The sequence below is a fragment of the Panthera onca genome, chromosome C1 (assembly GCF_046562875.1).
Source record: "Panthera onca isolate mPanOnc1 chromosome C1, mPanOnc1 haplotype 2, whole genome shotgun sequence".
NCBI classification, from domain to species: Eukaryota; Metazoa; Chordata; class Mammalia; order Carnivora; family Felidae; genus Panthera; species Panthera onca.
The window spans coordinates 125,268,683-125,284,296 of NC_138346.1; the positions used below are offsets into that span (position 1 = coordinate 125,268,683).

General features: G+C 41.5%; 2 protein-coding genes across 4 annotated transcripts in view; one reads left to right on the top strand and one right to left on the bottom strand.

Moving 5' to 3' along the window:
* LRIG2 (leucine rich repeats and immunoglobulin like domains 2) overlaps positions 1–6,627 on the bottom strand; it is a 164,329-nt gene extending 157,702 nt beyond the window's left edge. The window contains exons 1-3 of one of the 2 annotated variants that reach the window (XM_078451543.2): positions 6,326–6,627; positions 5,942–6,040; positions 3,728–3,807 (exon numbers count right to left, since the gene is read on the bottom strand). The gene's annotated coding sequence lies outside the window, so the exon portion shown is untranslated. Of the gene's footprint in view, positions 1–3,727; positions 3,827–5,941; positions 6,041–6,325 lie in introns of both variants that reach the window. The other variant, XM_078451544.2, reaches the window with a different exon arrangement.
* SLC16A1 (solute carrier family 16 member 1) overlaps positions 1–15,614 on the top strand; it is a 63,031-nt gene that overhangs the window by 9,746 nt on the left and 37,671 nt on the right. The window contains exon 1 of one of the 2 annotated variants that reach the window (XM_078451548.2): positions 6,736–6,899. The exons of the other annotated variant lie outside the window; for it this stretch is intronic. The gene's annotated coding sequence lies outside the window, so the exon portion shown is untranslated. Of the gene's footprint in view, positions 1–6,735; positions 6,900–15,614 lie in introns of those variants that run through there. 2 annotated transcript variants of the gene reach the window in all.

Genomic DNA, 15,614 nt, shown 5'->3' on the forward strand with positions numbered 1-15,614 from the left:
GATGTGGCTATGGTGAGTATACAAACAATAAGGTGTGTGTGCATGGTGGGGACGAGAGACTGGTGAAAACAATGGCTGAAGCAGAAATGGTGTATTCTTAAAAAAAAAAAAAAAAAAAAAAAAAAGAAATGGTGTATTCTTTTTTTTTTTTTTCTTAATGTTTATTTATTTTTCAGAGAGACAGAGAGAGAAAGCATGAGCAGGGGAGGGGCAAAGAGAGAGGGAGACACAGAATCCAAAGCAGGCTCCAGGCTCTGAGCTGTCAGCATAGAGCCCGACACAGGGCTTGGGCCCACGAACTGTGAGATCATGACCTGAGCCGAAAGTCAAGATGCTTAACTGACTGAGCCACCCAAGTGGCCCCAGAATGGTGTATTCTGAGCTTGATGAGAGTTACTATACTTCTGGCCCTGAGGTACTGAGCAGGCCAGCAGTCCTCGAAGTTGGTAGCATAGTACAAAGGGTATTCCTCTACTACAAGATTTTCCAGTTTCTTTCTTGCTACTAGATTAGAGGTGATAAATAGTCAGAGGTATATATGCACACCTAGAAGACTTAAAGAGGGCTCTACCAAAACAGGATAAAATTAAAGCCCTCAGTGTGAGACTATGAGTTTGAAGACACTAGAGAGAATTGTCTATAAGCAGTTAGCTTGGCACCTGAGGCTGAAGGCTGTCCACCGCCAAGAGTATAGTGGGCCATTTCAGTCACTGTAGCCATGACCAAATGGAACCATGGCCTGAGATGAGAGAAAATTGTGGAAGAAGTTGTCAGGAAATCCACTGGGTCTCTTAAACTTGAATCTTGATCTGCCAAAGGTGACAACGAAAGGAGAATCTCCACATAGGGAGGAGACTGCCAAATCTTGTTACTAAGACTCTTGTTCTGACTTAAACTTTTCCTTGGGGAAACTTTCATAAATTATCACTGACACCACGAGGAAGACTGGGGGTTGGGAGCATTCCCTTTTCTTTCTTTCTTTTTTTTTTTTTTTTTTTTTTTTTTAAGACATAGAGTGTGAGCAGGGAGAGGGGCAGGGGGGACACAGAGAGAGAATCCCAAGCAGGCTCCATGCTGAGCCTCAATCCCACAACTCCTAGGATCATGACCCAAGCTGAAGTCAAGTGCTCAACCGAGAGAACCACCCAGGCACTCCTTACCTGCTTCTTAAATAGCTCAGCAGAGCTCAAGCTGGAACAGACTAGCTGCCGTAATATGTGTTTGGCCTCCTCCCTACTGCCTGCCCATTCCTCATTTTCAACCCTCCATACAATTTCCTATCACTATTGTTTTCCCCTTCATACTGATTAAAAATAAAGTATTAGGAGTTTAAAAAACTCTATTTTCTTCTGCATTATTGAACAATGTATGATGTAAAAATGTCCAGTAAACTTGTACTGTGATTAGTATTATTTAGGGAAGAGCTTCATGAAGCACATTTGAAACATCTGAACTTTGAGGCCTAGATGGGTATGGTCACTTTCACCATGCTGCTCACCACTCCTTATACTGGGCTTGGTTACCTCTTCCTAGTCCTTGAAGGCTTTTCAATTTTCAATCGGTGATTTAGATTAAACTTGGCTAAAATTCAGGGATAAGGTAGAGTGATGCATTAATCGACAGACTTATAAAACACGAGTACTTACCTTCCCTTTTGGGTATCCACAGAAGCCTGTCAGCCTGGCTCCTACTAGGCAGCTCTGTGGCACAGGCCATTTCCCTTATGTAAGTGGGGAGGGCCCTCAACATTTTCTAACTCCTCTAAGTTCAAACCCTGAAAAGGTAAATCCACCAGTGCCACCTTCTATCTGTTCTATGTTCCAAGTTTTTCCTGTATGAGGACCTTCTTCTTCTTTGAATGACTGATAATAAGAATGTCTTATTTAAGGAAACTCTGCACCCTACCCAAAGGTAGATATACCTACCAAACAGGTATAACTTCACTCTATGGCCGTAAAAATAATCCTACCAAAGCACAGCAGGCATAACATCTGAACTCATGGTTTGTGCAAAATGTAAGGTGGTGGGGGGAGGGAGGAGGCTTCACTCTATTAATACACAGTTCAGAAGTGAGGTTGGTAGCCCCTGGACCTCACTTGGGCACAGGTGTCATAGATATTGTGTGGCACGGGGCACTGTGGCAGATTCACAGTTCTCAGAGGTCACCACAGATTAAGCTCATGCTTTATTTAAGCCTCATCTCATTCACCAGTGCAGCAGCATCAAGGTCCAGTTAGAACACCCAGGTCTGGCTACCCAGGCAGGTGGATACATAAAGCTAATCATTATGATCTAAGAGGTCTCCTTCATTGCATGCACCCCTCTTCTAACTCACATCAAGCTTGAGGTGCAGCTGTTCAGAATTTCCAACTGCCTGCTGCTGCTGTTGGGTAAGAGCCATAAGACCCAAGTTCTCACAATGAAAGATCTTACAGCATGGAATATAGGCGCCAGGACACCCAGAACTTCCTGGAATACAGGTAATCTTAAAATTAAGCTTTAAAAAATATGTCCCAATGTCTCCACCCCCAACTTACTGCCTAGAGGCTCACAACTATCCCAAATTCAGATAATCAGGGAGTAGTTTCCTGCAGTGCACTTTCTGGTTTCAAAGGCAGATTTTGTGGCCAACAGCTTTTATAAGGATTGTTTAGCCCTGTGATGGGTAGAAGGAAACTAGAACAGGATCTTCCTAAATCAAGAGGTCTTCAAACTCTAGGGATTAGTTTCCTATGGTATTAATAGTTATTTATAACCACTTCTGCTCCTGTATTTTTGGTGAAAACTAAATGAATACTTCCTGATGATTCCAGAAAATATTATATGCCCTTAAGCAAGTTAACTTCTTGTATCTGTATCTGTCTGTAAAATGGGGATTATAACAGTACCTAGTTCATAGTATTTTTATGAATAGTAAATGAATTACTATATGAAGTGCTAAGATCAATGCCTGGCATATAATAAGCACTCCCTAATTATAACACCAATTTATTATTATTATTATTATTATTATTATTATTATTATATTTCCAATCCCTACCCCATCTGCCTAGAATACTAAAGACAGGAAGAAAGGGAGGGAAGGGAGGAGGGAGAAAAGGTAAAAGGAAGGAAGAAGCCCAGGGTTAGCCAGGATCAAGGAGGTAGACAGGTCTGGCAAATATGGAGGGCCACGCCTAGAAGGAATGCTTACTAGGAAAGATCCTAAACAATGATATAGATTAGAAAGAGCATAGACCAAAACTGTCTCTGTGCTGGCAGAGAGAAGCAGAAGGAGACAAGCTGTATCAAACCATGAATGGAGTAAGGGTATAGGAACTGGACTGCCACATACAAACAGAGCCTCAGGCAATTTGGTTGAAAGCAAATTTCAAATTTCATTTTCTATATTCTGTTTTGAGTTATCATAAATTATAAATGGGGAATTTTTCTTAATCAATTAAGTATTGTTGTGTTTATAATAAAAAACCCTTTCCTGCTTTGTTTGGTGCTAGTGAAATGTGAATAACAGCATCTTCCTATTTCCTAACACAGACAAATGATGGAATAATTAAGGGGAATGTAAGTGTAGTATTTTAATTCCAGAAAAAAATAAATTATAATTTTATTATTTTCCTTTTTAGATAAAGCAACTGGATAACTTACTCAGCTTAAATAGTAACTGTTCCACATTTTCAAATTTTTTGCATTTCTCATCCCATTACAAATTTCTGGTTATAACTCTTACCTTAAAATCTTCAGAAGTTTTGCTCACTTAACAAGCTTGCCAACAGCAGATTACCCATGCATCATCCAGTCTATCAGCCTCTAAAACAGGAAGGTGAATCTGAAGAATTTCATGATAAAACCAAAAGCCACTAGAGAATATCATGCCTTCTCTGGTTTTGATGTAATGATTCTGAAAGACCCCACCGTGAAATGCTTTTTACCTTAAAGATTACTTGGCACATGCCATTTATTAGATGAGTGACCTTAGAAAAATCTTTTAGCTCTCTGGACCTTAATTTCCATTTCCGTAAAATGTGGTGGGTTGTGTCAGATGATCTTCAACCTCCTCTCGGCGCTAAATTTCTGATCCTGCAACTACTACAATTTTATTTCTTCAATGTCTCATGGATTAATCAGGAAGAAACTTGGCAGAAAAACATTTTACCTGTATTATTTCATCAGTTTTGCCAGCTCACCCACCCTGTTTCTACTTTTTCAGCTAAGAACCTTTTCCTTGCTTTTGATCTTTCCCTCTTATGCACTTTATGAACAAACTATAATGTTAATCATAAACACTTGTGGAGTGCTTTCCAAGTTTTACCAACCCCTTCTGCATATACTCTTACTTAATTATCACAATAGCTTGGGCTGATAGATATTATCTCCAATTTACCTGGCCCAGAAGAGTTCAATGGTTCAATGAATTAACTGTCCAGAGTAACACCAATAGTAAATTATGGGAACAAACCTTCTGATCCCAAAGTATGTACTCTTCACAACACTACAGTTTCTACTAGGGACAGATCCAGATTTTGTGGAGCATGCAGCATACACAATTTTGGTGGACATTTTCAAGAAAAGGAATACAAAATTACAATAAAACACTAATATAATCCTGTGAACACATTGTTAGGGCCCCTGTCAGGTCCTGGAAGGGGTCTATTCAAGTGAAGTGCCTTTAGGATTAATCTTTAGGGCTCGGTTTCACGGGTTTCCACAGTTATACAATTATTTAGTGCTTACTTTCTGCCAAACACTTAAGTAAATAGTATTTTTATTATAACAACCCTAGGAGGTAGGTACTATCCTTGTTTTACAAAGCAGACAATGAGGCTTAGAGAGTAAAATAATTTGCCTAAGGATATAGAGCTTATAAGTGCCAAGTATCAAAATTGAAACTGTGGAGATCTGGCTCCTGGGTTGATAATATAAACCCATCCCACCCTATATAAGTCTTCTTTTCGGGTTTCCTAGAATCATCTTAATCTACTGCTTCCCACTCCATTCTATAGTTCGGGCCCTGATAAGCTCATGTCCGAACCAGTCCCATGCTGTCTCCTTAACTCAATTCTCCTACCGTCTACCATGAATGCTGCTACCACCCTAATAATCCTAAAGCACTACTGTTCTAAGTCCTAGACACCCCCATGGCCTAAAGTGCCTTCCTTCTCAGCATTTATCAAAGGTGAGAAGCAATTAATTGCTGCTCATACGCAGTACTTGGCCATAGATTCCATACCGTCTTCTAAGGTGTTGAACTATTACTGAAAACTTTTCGTTGTGTGAAACAGAAGCAGAGTGGGTAAGGGGAAAGCACAATCACCTCTCAGAACCGGACCCTTCAATCCCCACTCTTCAATCTCAGTTCTTCACTTGTAAAACAAAACCTTAGAGCCAATCTCACAGGGTTTTTGTGAGAATCAAGGGTGGGAGGAGGAAGGAAGGACTCGGTTGGGGGAAAGAGCAAATCGTCATCAAATGCTGGCTGATCTCTTCTGCCTGAATGGGAGATTGCCCCTAAAATCTGTAAACTCTCTGAAGGCAGGGGCCTTCATACATTTTTGGTATTTCCTGAAGGCCAACTTCAGAGACACCTCATAATTATTCAATCTGATCACTTAAACAGAACCACTTCCCCTGTCAAGACTTGCTCAAGAAACTACAATGGCTCTTAGGACAAAATCTGGCTCTGGAGTCTGACTGTAGGTGTTGGCCACTTACTCTGTGACCTCTGGAAGGTTACTTAACCTCTCTTGAGCCTTAGGTCCCTTATTTGTTAAAATGTTAATAGTTACCGACCTCATAAGATTATGAGGATAATTCAGGTGAACTGCTAAGTATATAATCGGTCCCTCAAAACTGCTAGCTCTGATTATGTCCTGTCCCGAACATTCGGTGTCCATAGAAATTTGGCTTTTGCATTCCCTTGTCTCCCCGTTTCTGGCATACACACCTTCCCCCTAGAGACAGGGGTCGCCACCCTCTGAGCCGCTCTTATTTCCCGGTTTCTGTGTTTAACCACCACCATCCACCAAATACCACAGGGCAGGCTCTGTATTAAGAAAGTTCCATAAATTCGTCAAAACCACCAAAAGCGCCTATGAGGTCGGATCTACTACCGTTGCCATTTTAGAGAACAGGAAACAGGCCCTGAGGGTTTGGGTGACTTCCCCGAGTTCACCCAACTCTGCGGAGGCCACAGCCCGCGCTCGCACCGCCCGCCCCTCTGCCTCTTCCCGGGCCCGAGGTGCACCCGCATCCATTCACACCCCGCCCAGCCCCTCCTCTTCCAGCAGCTTCCCGGCTCCCCCGCGCGCCCGCCCGTCGCCCCCCACACCTGAGTCAGGCCCCCGGGGGTACGCCCCATCCGTCCTTCGCGGCTTTTCCCTTTTCTCTGCCAGAGACTGAGGGGTAGGCCGGCGCCGGCGTCCCGCACGCGTGTAAGTCACCGCGAGCTCCTTGGACTGAGGACCTGAGGGGCAAGCTCCGCAGAGGAGCGCTGCGGCTCCGTCCGCGCCGCGTAGCGGGGGTGCAAATCGCGGGTCGTGCTGAGCCGCCGGTCACGTGGCGGGGAGGGGGCGCCGGCGCGCGCGGGCGGGCGGGCGCGCGCGCCTGCGAGCGTGTGGAGGCGCGAGTCGCGGTTCGGGCGTATGTATAGGGGGGAGGGGGCGGCGGCCGGGAGGGCCGACTCCGCCCCCTGTGCGCATGCTCCGGTCCCGGCGGGTTATAAGGCAGCCCCGCCACGGGCCCGGCCCCACAAAGTGCTGGCGAGCTGCGACGTGACCAACCGGCCGCGTGGGTTCCCGAAAGAGCGAACGAGGCAGCTGGTGAAGGACGCGACCTGGACCCTGGGCCCTGCGGAACTCCAGCCGCGTCACGCACACGCTCGGCGCCGCGAGCCGCGCATAACGGTTAGTTGAGTAACGGCCGGCGGCGGCGCTCGGCGCGGACCCTGCGGTGCCCCTGCTGCCCTCGAGGATGGGAGGGAGCCTCGGGAGCCATGGGGTGGGAGGCATGCAGACTTGAGTCTCGGGGGAGGGAGGCGGCCCGGCAGGGGCATCGTGGCCGCGGGCCGCCGCGTGGCCCCGGAGCGCGGCGTTGGTGAAGGAGACCTTGAGGCGGTGGGGACAGCGCCTCGCCCCGCTGAGCTGCGGCCCCCGTGGTCAGGTGCCGGCTACCGGCCTGGCCGAGGAGTTGGGTCTTGGTGCCGGTGACCTTGGGAAAGTCGCTCTTCCCCAGCCTTCAGGAGTCTTCTCAAGAGATGCTTTTGATTTGGAAAAGGGACGACGTGGGGCTGATTCACGTGGTGCCTCCCGGCTCTCCTGGCCGCGTTCTGATCCGAGGGAAGGGACTCGGGGCGGGAGTTATTTTGGACTCGTGGCATGCCCGCCCCAACCTTCTGGGCCAGCCAATCCTTGCCCCACCTGGTGACTTGCGAGGGTGGTTTGGGGAGCCGCAGTCCCTGCAGCTAAGGCGTGACTGCAGGGTGCGCGTGGACTTTGCGGAGGGAACAGTGCAGCTGGCCGGCCCCGGGACTGGTGCTGACGGAGGCTCTTTGTCATTCAACCTGTGGCTGCGGAACGTCAGCTGTAGCGCCCTCGCGCTCCTGGGCTTGAAGGTGGCCCTGTTTGAGAGCAGTCTAAAGGATAGCGTTACACTTGGTCAGATGCACTCGGTTTCTTCCAAGTACATCCTTTTTTCTCCACGTGCATTTTAACATTTCATTTCCTTGCCATGACTTATTTGGTGTGACACGCAGTTGCCAAAACTACTTTGAAATTATTTTCAACCAAGAAACAAACGGATTTCTACTTGACTGGAGTTTCCATCGTTTGCTTACAACCTAGGCGTCTACTGATAACAGTAGAATGTTTACAGAGCTTACCATAGCTAGTTTTTTTTTTTTTTTCAAAAGTTATTCCGGTTTCGAAATAAAATGCGTACACGTCAGTGCCCTAATGAAACAAATGTGGATTTAGTAACTACTGGAATGTCGTGATAGGGTGAACTCTGAATTGTGTGAGAGTTTGGAAGAGTATGACCAGGAATTAGGCATTAATAAACAACTTCAATGTCAGTTACCAGACCTATGAGTGAATTAAACTATGAATCTTCAGCTTTTTAGTTTGGCATTAAATTGTGCCCATAAATCCAAGTCTTATGCCCTCAAGTACAACTTTGCCTTCAAACTGCCATGGAAAATATCAGGAATTCAAGACATCTAGCATTTAATATAGGTAATGGGTAAGTATTATTTAAAAGTTTAACATACTTGAGTAATTCAGGGTTTAGATAAATGCTGTTCTTTAATCATACTACAGTCACTCTTGTTAAACATGTAAGTTAATGGTGTGGAGAGCTTTTTGTGAGATTTTTATAGCCGAGTAGGTTTAAAGGTAACCTAACAGGCTATAACATCCCTAAGCAGATAAAAAAAGAGGTAAAAGGTCATAGGATGAAACCAGTTGATAATGTTTCAATAGTTTACATGTGTTTTCATCTTTTAAATATTAATGCATATAATATTAGCCCTGGAAAAGATCTTAATCACTACCTAGTGAGATTCTCTTATTTTACACATCAGGAAACTGAGGTTGGAGAAGTTAAGTGACTTAACATTCTAGGTCTGAAAACTTGTTAATACTTGGGTGGGAATTAATGTGTCTTTTGACTCTCATTTAATCAGATTGGCACTCTTGAGCTTTCTGTAAAATTGTTAATGTGGGTATAAATTATACTAAAATTATTTTGAGTATTTTTTTCCCAATTTATGTTCTTCATTCCCATTGTGTTTTCAGTCTACTTTATAGTACATTCCTTTGTAGGATTTAGGTCCTGTAAATGCCTACATGGCCAGTCTTTTTTTTATTGCAGATGAAGACTTGGAAGATGGAACTTAGTTATAAGAAAAATAGACCAGAAAGTTATAAATATTTATGTATTCAGCAATTTGGTACTAGCTACTAGGCACTAGGAAAGACTTAGGATTCAGCAGTGAACAAGTTCCAGCCCTATCCCTTCTGGAGTTTGTAGTTTAACTGAAGAGCAGATAGATAGGCAAAGGTGATTACCACAAGTATTGAGTGTCCTGGTAGAGGAAGTGCAGGTTCCCAAAGAACCAAATAGTGTATTCTGGAGCTATGAGAAGACACTCAACTTAGTATAGAAGCGATCTGGGTAGGCCTCTCTGAAGAAATGGTACTTAGCTTTTTAGACTTGAAGGTTAGGAGCTAACTGAGCCAGGAAGTGATGGTGGAAAGAGCATTCCAGACATGAATACTGAAACTGCAGTCAGAGTACAGGGTATATTGGAAAAACTGCAAGAATTTAATCAAAGCTAAAGCATAGAGGGAGAAGGGAGATTAAGGAGAGATGAAAGTTGGAGAGGTAGATAATCTCAGATAATGGCCTTATAAGTTATTTTAAGGAATTAGGGAAGGGACTACGTCAAAAATTTAAGGAAGCACTCTTGCCTTGAAGGCAGTCTAAAGCAGTTTAAGGGTTTTAAGTGGGACTGGGAATGACCTGATCACATTTTTCATTTTAGGAGCATCATTCTGTATACAAGCATCGTTCTGTATACAATGCGGGGAATAGGCTGATGGGGAGGCTGTTGGAATGTGCGAGACCACAGTGATAGGCAGTAGTGGGAGGATGGAAGAGAGAGGGAACACACAGGATTCTGTGGCAGACCAGATGGGAGAGACTGGGACATCCAGAAGAGTTAACAATATCTCATAGGTTTCTAGCTTGACCAAATATGATTTTACAGATTTATTAGATGGTATTTATCTCCCTTTAATCAATGGGGACATTTAAGACATGTGACTAGTCCAGGGCTGCTCAGGTTTGAGTGTTGGAAACAAAACAAATCCATTCCTGTCTTTTTAGTTCCATTGGTGTTATTGATAGTGATTTTTTTTCTTAATCCCTTCTAAATTTTTTTTTTTTTTTTTAGTAATTTTTTTAAATTTATTTTTGAGAGAGAGACAGTGCAAGCCAGGGAGGGGCAGAGAGAGAGAGGGAGACACACAATCCGAAACAGGCTTCAGGCTCCAGGCTCCAAGCCGTCAACACAGAGCCTGATGTGAGGCTCGAACTCACAAACCGCGAGATCATGACCTGAGCCAAAGTCGGACGCCCAACCATCTGAGCCACCCAGGCGCCCCACTTACTTATTCCCTTCTAAACAATTTATTATTGAAAATTTCATACACAATTGAGAGCCAGTACTGTTTCATCTATACCCTTTCCCGTTCCCCTACAGCTGCTACTGGGTTAATGTGAAGCAGATCCTAGATATACAATTATTTCATTTGTAAATATTTCAGTATGTCTCTAAAAGACATGACTCCAAAATATCATAACCACATACCATTATCTTACCTGTAAAAATGAACATCATCAAATAAGCAGAAAATTCAAATTTTCCTAAGTTTTTTTTTCTTCCCTTTTTTAAAGTAAGCTCTATACCCAACATGGGGCTTGAACTCATAACCTCGAGATCAAGAGTCCCATGCTCTATGGACTGAGCCAGCCAGGTGTCCCCCTAAATTGTTTGAAATAACTAGGTTGCTTGGTTTGGGATCCAAACACAATCACACATTACATTTGGTAGGTATGTATTTTAACCTGCAGTTCCCCCCCCGCCCCTTCTCATTTTCCTCATAATTTATTTGCTGAAGGAACCAGGTTATTTTTCTTAAAGTTTCCCTCATTCTGGATTTAGTTGAATCTGTCCCTCTGGAATAGTTTTAATATGTTCTAGTTAAACATGTCTCTTGATTCCCTGTATTTCCTGTAAATTGGTGGCTAGATTTAAGACTTTGAGCATGCTTAGATCTGTTTAGGTTTGATTTCTGAGGGTAGGGACAGTGTGGGGGAGAGGGCAAATATAATCCGTAGATGATGATATATATTTCCATCAGGAGGCCTATGTTTGGTTGCTACTGACTCTGCTATATTAATGGCATGGTTCCATTTTTTTCATTAGTGGTTTGCAAATGCCCTCTAATTCTAACATTCCTTCTCAGTTGATCAACTGGAATACCTCTATAAAGAGAAGTAGGGCTTTCCCCCCCACCCCCAGTTTTAGTGGGATATAATTGACATACATCATTGTATAAGTTTAAGGTGTACAGTATGATGGCTTGAGTAACATATATTGTGAAGTGATTACCACAGTAAGTTCAGTTAGCATCCATCAGCTCATTAGATACAATAAAAAGAAAGCAAAAAAAATTTTTTTTTGTCCCAAAGAGAGTTCAGGATTTATTCTCTTAACATTCATATGTATCATATTAGTGTTAATTATAGTTGCCATGTTGTACCTCCTATCCCTTATTCTTATAATTGGAAGTTTGTACCTTTTGACCACCTTCCCCAAGTGGTTTTTGAATGTAAGGGTAAGTTAAAGTTTGTGTTTTAATACAACATCCTATGTGATTGAGACACTGTCTTTTTGGAGAGGTGTATTTAAGTGTATCAAGGTTCATTTTCTTTAAAAGCCAATATTTTGTTAAAATGTTTTTAGCACCTGATGTTAATATTTCAAATGGTTTTTACTATTTGGGATATTTAGAATTTCTGTTCTTAAATTGATAGGGTTTCTTTTGGTCTTCTCTGCTATTTCTTTGAAGAACTTATCTGTTCCCATAGCTTTTGGGGAGTTTCTGGTAGAATCACTACCAAATCTAAATCTCTAGCTGTAACCACATTACAGATTTTAAATTCCTTGAGGACAGAGATTGATTACTCTTATCAATGATCTGCTTTTCTAATTCTTGGGCATTTCAAAATTAAAATGTTGCTTAAAGTTCATTATCTCTGCCTGTTCCCAACTTCCCTTCATTCCTCACACCCCCCACCCCCAACCTACTCTTTTCTTCTGATTACCATTCTTTCAGGTAGTCAGGGTTAAAAACCTCTGAGTCATCTTAATACTTCTCTAGTAGGTCCCCTGCCCTACCAAGTGCAATTAAGTGCCAAACCTTTCCTTTGTTGTATCCATTTGCTTCCCCCTCTCTACTTTTCATTTTTATTACTACTCCCTAGTTTAGGCTGCTGCCATGATTTGTGGCGTGGCCTTATACCTTCTCTCATTGCCATCCCCCTTCTCTAATCTGCTCTATAGTGTGCTGCCAGTTCTGATCATGTCATCTCTCTAATTAAAACCTTCTCATAGCTTTCTAGTGCCTACCAAATTTAGTATTTGCCTGTATAGATTTGTCTTCTACAATATATAACTCCAAATTATCCTTCTAAGTTGTATGCTATTCTTCCTTTAACTTGCACTGACAAACTGAAATTTTTCTCCATGCTTTTTTCCCCTGTAATTTTGTTTTCTCTTTTCCTGGTCATGGGATCCATTTTATAATGGATCTTTATGCCAAGATTAGTATAGGTGACATATTTGAACACTTGTGTTCTATAAAGAAGTGATAAAACAGCAATAACAATCTTAAGGAAATGGTGATTTCTCTTCTGAGGTCACAGCACACACAATGACAGCATGAGTTCACATCTACCAACAGCGAGACTGGCTGCAAAAGGGCTGAGCCGTTTAGGAGTACCACTGACCATTTATGCAGAAGTAGTGGGATCCAGCTGTGTTGTTTGTCCACACTAGTCTGTTGCTAATCACATCTCATAATGTTGTTGAATCTAATCTGATTTGATTACAATGACTTAGTCCTCCTGTGAAGGAGAAATTCCTCAAAACATACAAGCATTGTAAGCTGCATATTTGATCATTGGTTGAAAAGTATTTTTTCTTGGGGCTCCTAAGTGGGTCAGTTGGTTAGACATCCAATTCTTGATTTCAGTTCAGGTCATGATCTCACAGATTGTGCGATTGGACCCTGTGTCGGGCTCTATGCTGACAGCGCAGAGCCTGCTTGGGATTCTCTCTTTCCCTGCCCCTCCCCTGTGCTCTTTCTCTGAATAAACACTTAAAAAGAAAAGAAAGGGGCATCTGGGTGGTTCAGTTGGTTAAGCGTCTGACTTTGACTCAGGTCCTGATCTCGCAGTCAATAAATTCAAGCCCTACATCAGGCTCTATGCTAACAATGATGACCCTGGAGCCTGCTTTGGATTCTGTGTCTCCCTCTCTCTGCCCCTCCCTCTCTCTCAAAAATAAAAGACAAAAAAATTTTTTTAAAAAAAAGAAAAATATTTTTTCTCTTTGATTTTGCTCTTCCTATGTAAATCACCAAAGACTATTGAGTAAATGAAAGTCTGATAATACTGCTCTAGTGTGTTACTATTTTGGATAGTAATGGAACTTCTTTTTTATTAAATTTTTAAATTCCAATATAGTTAATATACAGTGCTATGTTAGCTTCAGGCGTACAAAATGGTGATTCAACAATTCTATATGTTACTCAGTGCTCATCATGATAAGCATACTTGTAACAGGGCTTTTTAAGTTGCCTTGAATAGTTTTGAGACTCAAAACTTTTACTGTATTAACTTTCTCTTCTGTTCCCGTATCAGGGGTTTGTACCCTAGAATCTGCAGATTGGTCCTCCCTGATGGATGGAATTCAGAGAGTCTGTGAACTTGGCTAAAGAAAAAAATTACACCTTTTCATTAACTTCTAAGTAAAATTTAGATTTATTTCAACTATGAGTGTAGGCAACTATAGCTACAACTAAGCTATAGTAGTTTTAGTAGTGCCTGGTGACAGTCACCAATAGAAATCACATATTTTCATATCATAATGTGATTGTAACCATCTTAAAATTGTTTAAACTTATAATTACTTCAAAATTACTGTGGTTATTAGACCTACTAGATTTTATCTAATTTGTTAATTTTGAAAAGACATATCAATTAAAAAGTATATATCAATTAAAAATATTTTGACAATTATACATTTGACAATTATACGTTTGTATTTTATGCATTTTAAAACCTCATTCTAACAAGAATAATGACAGTTTTTAACAAACTGTCAAAGGAATCTGTCAAAGGCACCAAAGAGCCTAAGGACTCCTGTTTATATTCTTGTATGTGTATTCTGATAGAAGAGTAGTTAGCCAGAACCTGTGATGGAATATACAATACAAATCATGATGTCACAGGTTTATGTAAATTATTTGGCCATTGACTTCTGTGTACTAAATCATCATAAATTTTGACCTCATAAATGGTAGGGAACAAAATACTTGTGTTTGCTAAGGGCTAGTAAGATGATTTCCACAAATATGGGCAGAATAATTTTCCTTTGTATTCAGGAAGTATATGTTTATATAACTTAAAATTAATACATCCGAAATGGGTTTTTTTGTTTTTAAATTAAAAAAAAAAAGTTTTTAAGTAAACTCTAGGCCCAATATGGGGCTTGAACTCATGACCCTGAGACCAAGAATCACACACTCCATGGACTGAGCCAGGCAGGTACACCCAAAATTCTGTTTTAAATGCTGTAGTTAGGGGCACCTGGGTGGCTCAGTTGGTTAAGTGTCCTGACTCTTGATCTAAGCTCAGGTCTTGTTATCAGCCCGCGATGGGCTCTGCATTGGGCTTGGAGCTTACTTAAAAAATACACCATAAGGTAAATGGAATAGGGGGTGTCTTCATTGACTTGGAGTTTTCTTGCCCTCTTTTGGATATATCAGCAAAGGTGCTTCAAATTGCTTCAGATCTTAACTTCACAAGCTCGCTCTATTAGATGTAGGGTTTTTTATTTTGCTCAACTAAGTGAACCCCTAAAGAGGCCAGTGGAAGTCAGGTTTGAAATACCTGCTCTGTAGATTAGAAATACACGTCCTTACTTCAGTCTGTTGTGGTTGTGTAATGATGTTGTATGTATTTACTTTGTTACTTGGAAAACTACCTGATGGAGTTAGTAGAGGGAAAAAGAATGGTTTAACAATTACTGTGGTTTCTAGGAAAATAAAACATTAATTTGAAAGTTGTATATTTTTAGTAAAGGAACTTAATAATTATCTTTTTATAATTTATTTTGAGAGAGAGAGAGAGAGAGAGCGCGCGCACAGACGGGGGAGGGGCATAGAGAGAGGGAGAGAAATTCCCAAGCAGGCTCTGCACTCTCAGCACAGATCCTGACACTGGGCTTGATCTCACAAACTGTGAGATCACAACCTGAGCCCAAATCAGGAGTCAGACGCCCAATCTGACTGAGCCACTGAGGTGCCCCGGAACTGATAATTATCTTAAAGACAATATAATCTAAGATTTATGATGTCAGCAATTAAAAAGACTATTTCAGTTTAATTGTAGTATGCTGTTTGCTACATCTTTACTGTCTATGAATATCTTCTAAAAAAGCTTTGCAAATACACATTTGAGAATGGTGGGTAATGATTTAATTCCAAACAATACTCAAATTTAATACTTTCGTGTGGTTTGTTATTGATGAAACAAACAAAACAAAACAACTTAGTTTTTTGAGATAATGAGGGTCAAAGTTTGAACTTAATGAAGTTCAAACTCATTCAGGGCATGTTTATTAAATAGTGACTATGTGTACAAGAAATTACTAGAAAGGGATGAAAGAATATATAGTTTAAAGTGTGCTTTGAGGAGTACCTCAAACTTTGGCTCAGTTGTGGCTCAGTCAGTTGAGCATCCGACTCTTCATTTCAGCTCACGTCATGATC